The following is a 6,000-nucleotide window of genomic DNA, read 5'->3' as shown; positions in this document are numbered from 1 at the left end:
ATAAATATAGTAATATGCATACAAGTATATGAAGAGAAAACAGAATATGCAGTTTCGTTATGAGTTGTTGAAAGAATCTAAATTTTATATTTAGATTCTTAAGAATAGAATATATTTAGATTATTGACAATAAGAGTACTAAAAATATTCCTTGAATTTTTGCTAACGTTACAATATTCTTGAAATCGTCAAATTTATTCGAGCATCGTATCAATGTTGTATTTTTAATATTGAAATTTCCAATACGATAAGTCTTTCTCTTCTAAAAATATACGATCAATACATATTTTCAGCAAATGCCATTTCGCGTCCCAGAACAACTGTGTACATGTGCAAGCGCTTTTATGTTTGATTAGTTTATCAAACGAAATTTTTCTCGTATATCTTATGTATTTCCTTATCTATTTCAAAGAAAGATATCGAATACTTTCTAGCGTCAGCAAATATCGATGGCCGTCTCTGTAGCTCAATTTACATGCACGCATGCGCACACAACTCTTGATATAAAGAGCAACAAACACCGCACGGGTGTAGTTGCTATCTGTGTACGGACGGAATGGTGGGGATGACAGCGAGGAAGGGAGCAGCTGTGACGTAGCGCGCTTGGCAGTTGAGCGGAGAGGGAAGGGAGGGGAGACACTCGCCGCCGTCAGATGACACCTGTGGCTCGACCCCCACGATCAGTCTATCCGCGACCGTACACGCGTTGTTCTACTGTGTTGTTTTTACGCGTCCTCGCTTACGCGCACAAACACATATACACACGTGACGCAGTTGCGTACGCACGTACGCTTGGTAGAGAGTGTGCGCGTATATACGCACCGATTCTACGTCATAACGAGCACACGTACACCCGCGTATTTGTCGCCCCACGCGCAATATCAATGTCAATTGTCATCGATCGATGTAGCGGTATCAAGGAGTGGAGAGCCCAGCGGAAAGAAACGGTATTTATTTCACGTATATATTATATTCTGGCGCGAGGTACGAAACCGTTGAAGATCGCCGAGATCGAATTTCGGTGTCACTGGCACGCGAAAAATATGTCTCTTATATTTATCTGTGTCATTAGTAAAATTCCCTCTCTCTTCCTCTCTCCCTCTTTCACATGTGTGCGTATACTTCGTTATTATTACTACTAATATAGATAAACATTGGAATTTCCGACTTAAAGCAAAGTTTACTTGCTCGAGAGCGATTAATGATGTCATAGTTCTGCCTCGAGTTGTAAGTTAAAATGAAATTAGAACAAGCGTATAAATTCAACGTACAATTAGGTTAGGTTTAATCTTCACAAATTAATTTCCGGCGCAATGCAAATTTCGCTTTGTCTGAAAATAGATTAGCGGGGATCATAATATCACGAATCTGTTTTCGTTGCGAAATCGCTTCTATTGTTGCGACTAAGAGTAAGGGTCGGATTTTTGCTTATCGGTGATATATAAAAGCGAAGTTGACCTTGTCAATTTTATGATCGCGAGAGAAGTATTTTTACGAGATGAATTGTCGTGAATAAACATGAAGATTATTTTCGTGCATTAGAAATTGCGTTCGTGTGATATTATTTTCTATTCGGAAGTTTCGAATCTATTATTAGCTTGTATGTTCAGCATAAAAAGTAGCTTTGCAACTCTTGTAAAATTTTTTAATATGATTGGTTCTTGCTTAGTTCCTGCTGGTTCTAAATGTACAAACCAATCATGGTAAAGAATTTTACAACAGTTGCAAAGCTGCTTTTTCTGCGGAACGCAGCCGTTGGCTTCGATTTTCGATCTTTGCGAGATTCTTTTTACATATGTCGGAGAAGCGCGCTTCGTCATTCTGTTGTCGACAATTGACAGCTGCGGTTATCGCGGAGTTCCGAAAGCGGCCGATCATCGCGGATACGGTGCGTCGAGTCGAGGCCGATCGACGTTGTAAATCCTAGGAACAAGGTCGTCGATGTGGAGCGTTACTTTCTAGACGGCTCGACGTTTCCGACGCAACCGAGAATTATCGAGGAGAATCGTCCTCACCGCGAAAATGCACGTGTCATGCGCATGTTGGATCGGGTATATACACGAGTATATATACTGTCGTTGAGAATTAGCGGGAATTCGTGAATGTCATTCTTGGATGGGATAATACGTGCTCAAACGTTTGTTCGCTAAATTATTTCCGGCTCGGCGATTCGGCGAAGATTTACTTGAAACGATCTGAGCATGAATATATTTCTCTCTCTCTCTCTCTCTCTCTCTTTCTGAAAATTACTAGAGATTATGATAATATATTATGGTGATCCAGCAATTTGTTACGGCATAATATTAGTGAAAATTCTTGCGTTCGATTTACATAAATAAATATTTTAAATATCTGATGTTTCTGGAATATTCATTGCAGGCACATATGAGATGTAGAATAGAAACGACAAGGTACCCTTTGAAAAGTATTTATTTAGTGACTGTTAAGCCTTTAATCCCCTTTGTATTTATAGAATGTCTAGTAAAGCACGCACACAATACAATGGATAAATATTTTTATTGTGTTTAAAATAATCTTTCTTCGAAAAAATATGGAAACCAAAAAATGCTTTATACTTTTTTTTTTTTTTTCCCCATAAAAAAATCACATCCATTGTACTCGATTGTGGCACGAATCACTCGTCCAGCGAGAATTGAAAAATTTTTTATGACAGTAGATGAAATAAATAAATCAATTTAGATATGTCGCTCTTATTTATGTGCATTAATAGATTGCTATAAATATAAAATATATCATAATTGTTTCTATTCGATAATTCCATTCCGCAAGCCGTGGTTAAAGAACAAGGCTTCTCTCTCTCTCTCTCTCTCTCTCTCTCTCTCTCGCTCATTCCTTTATCTTCTTCGTACCTTCCATAATAGGCGTGTCTTTTTCGTAACAGCGCTTTATTCTCGCAGTTCGCTGCGAGAAAACGGAGCGCGGCCCGCATGCCCGCCAATGCGAAACGGAGACACGTTTCGCTCAGGACACGCGAAAGACTTGGAAATCCCGTTTGCGGCCGCCGCGTCGCGTCGTCGGCTACTTATTAATGACAACAGTTGTCTCATCTACATAGTATCGTCAGAACCGACCGCCGCCCGATACCGCTCGATAATTCCGACTCGCCCAATCGAATAGCCGCGAAAGAAAAAAAAAAGGGAATGATGAAGATTCCGTTCTTCTCGTAGCTTCTTGCTATATTTCGAACGCTGCGATAGATTCCGATCGTACCAAAGCGTCGCGTTTTTAATTCGTAAATAAAGCCGGTCTGAAAAAAATTATCATTTGTCGGAAGTTTACAATAAAAAAAAAAATATCTTAAATTAAATATCTTAATTAAATATTTTTATCCCAAAGTCTATTTTCACAAAAATTTATATGAGAGATTTTATTGTTTACGTATTTGAAATTTAGTTAAAAAATTTTTCATTTTTGATTTTTTATAATTCGAAATTTGTTGCTTTCTCGACATTTTTATTGAAAAAGATTGATAAATTTTTTAAAGGTTTCTTTCGAGACAAGATTTCCAGATGATGTCATGCTATTCGTAAATGCACATTTCTAAAATATAAATGCGACGGCTTAGTGCGCTTGAAAAGTATGTCATAAATATTTATTTTTTAACCGATGAGATTATGAGAAGTTTGCGCAATTTGTTTGTATTCTCAACTTTTAAATGCTGCGGAGAATTAAAGTAAATTGTGTGTTTTTTTTGTTTTCCGTCTTAGCTCGTTGCATAAATATTAAATTTTTAAATACATTTCTGATTAGATTTTTCATCTGTTCATGCTATTATTTCTGCATATATTATTTGCGGACTTTAATAATTTTTTAAACTTTTCTAAAAGTGTTTGGAGCAGTTAAAAATACAGAAATTTTCCGCGCAAAGAAGTAATTCAAGAAGAAATGTTTTTGTAGTAAGGAGTTTTTTTTGTTTATATACGATTATTTGTGAACAATCAAATAAACATTAAAAAGTTTAAATAATGAATAAAAGTCGTTTAATTAAAATAGGAAAAAAAAGGAAAGATAATTAAATGTAGAGTAAAAACTTTTATTTTAGCAAGATCTCTAAATTTGTAAATAAATTCTGTCAATTTTGATTATTATCCAAATAACTTGCTTATTTAAATGCTTATATCTTCCTATATTAATTTAAATGATGAAAGTTTCGTTGTAATCTCATTAACTCGATAGAAGTATCCCATTGACCTAATGACGTAGCTTAATTGCAATAACAAAATATTTGTTGTGTTAACGATACTTTGCGGATATAATCATGTTTGTAATGTCGAACGAACGTGTGAAGTATCAGTTGATAAGAAGAGCGAGCGAGAGGTGCGAAAGCTGCTTGTGGGGGAACAGCATGGACAAGATTACGATGGCGACGTCGTGTCGACATCCAGTTGAGTCGAGTCCTTCTCTCTCCGTAACTCGAAGCAGAAAATTTACTTCGGAGTATCCCCCGGAGATTAACCCTTTCCGGTCGAAAGATTTCAATCGCGATTGCGATATATTGTGTCTTATCTAAGCAAATTCGAAGCGATCTAGTAACATCTGCTACATTTTCTTCGAATTTTCTTTCCATGAAAAAATTCATGGAAAAAGGCTTGACATTCGATCAAAATTTATACTCTATTTCCATAATGCTTATATAATGACAATAATTTTTATTTTTATTTTGATTATGACGATTATTAAATCACAGAATATGAACAAGCCAGACACATTATTAAAATTAAAAGTATTAATTAGGTAAATTATTTATTATAATTATTAAATTATGCAAATAGAGATACATATTATTACATCAAAGAATATTTAATTACGAGTTGTAATTATAAGTTTTTTAATGATATACACAGACATTATACTAAATCTTGAACAAAAATTGAAGGAAAATTGATCGCTTTAGTAACGGAAAATCGGTTAGGTGGACAAGTTGCATTCAAGTTGCTAACAAGTCGAGTCTCGTCGTCTTGCATTCCGAGGCGTGAATTCCGGAGCGATTTTCTTTTAGTAGAGAGGGAACGAGAGAGAAAGAAAGAGAGAGAGAGAGAGAGAGAGAGAAGTGGAGCGCTTACGGTACCGATTTTCCAACGTGCATTTAACATCGCGCATAATTCTTTTTACTCTCTGCTAATTTTCGTTTGCTCAACAAGTGAAGGACTCTGACATATGGAACAGGATATGCAAAACGTAACCACAAATCGATGAACTATGGAATTCAATTTCGCTTGTTCGGTACTAAGAGATAACGATGCTTGCATCATGAAAGCGCATCACACAAATGTATTTTTTAAGGATAGCAAAATTGAAAAATTTTAAAAACTCATATTTGGATGTGAATCTAATCAACTGAAATCTAGAAATAGAAAAATAAAATATGTTCGTGTGAAATTTGAAAGAATTTTCAAAAAAAAAAGTAAAAAGAGGAATGATGTTTATATGTCGAATAAATCAATATATTTTTATTTTTCTATTTTTTTTTTTTTTTTATTTTTGTTGAGTCTTTAATTTAAAATCTTGACATTCAGAATTCTCTTTCATTTAATTCTTTCACTTAATTTCTTTAATTAATTAGTATAATAACTTTCTGAATTCCTTAATTAATTAATGTAGTTAAATTACATGCACGCAGTTCTCTCTTATAGAAATATAGCTTATGCTTTCGTTTTCAAAATTATGAAAATGAGATCTCGCCGCTTCTTACACATCGACGTTGTTACGCAAAAGCGCAAGATGCTATTTTATAGTCGGCGAAAATAATAGCGCGCGATGCTACTGCTACTGAAAATAGGATAATAATGTACCCGATCGGGACGGTCCTCTTGAATCGCATCGCGTTTAAGATGCATCAATGCATTTGCATCGTATTGAATTGCGCTTATCCGAGCGGTAGAGAATGAAGCGCGCCCGTCAGTCGATCCGTTTAACGACTCGCGAAAATAGCTAGTCTCGACGAGTAGGCCGTTTGTAACGCCGAATACTTTCGACTTT

General features: G+C 35.5%; 1 protein-coding gene across 2 annotated transcripts in view; it reads left to right on the top strand.

The window, feature by feature from the left end:
• The first annotated feature begins 430 nt into the window (after positions 1–430).
• Positions 431–6,000, top strand: part of LOC126851015 (AF4/FMR2 family member lilli) — a 181,065-nt gene continuing 175,495 nt past the window's right edge. The window contains exon 1 of one of the 2 annotated variants that reach the window (XM_050594533.1): positions 431–947. The gene's annotated coding sequence lies outside the window, so the exon portion shown is untranslated. The remainder of the gene's footprint in view (positions 948–6,000) is intronic. The other variant, XM_050594539.1, reaches the window with a different exon arrangement.

Source organism: Cataglyphis hispanica, chromosome 7, assembly GCF_021464435.1.
Source record: "Cataglyphis hispanica isolate Lineage 1 chromosome 7, ULB_Chis1_1.0, whole genome shotgun sequence".
NCBI classification, from domain to species: domain Eukaryota; kingdom Metazoa; phylum Arthropoda; class Insecta; order Hymenoptera; family Formicidae; genus Cataglyphis; species Cataglyphis hispanica.
Note: the sequence above shows the minus strand (reverse complement) of the source record. Positions and strands in the feature narration are given on the sequence as shown.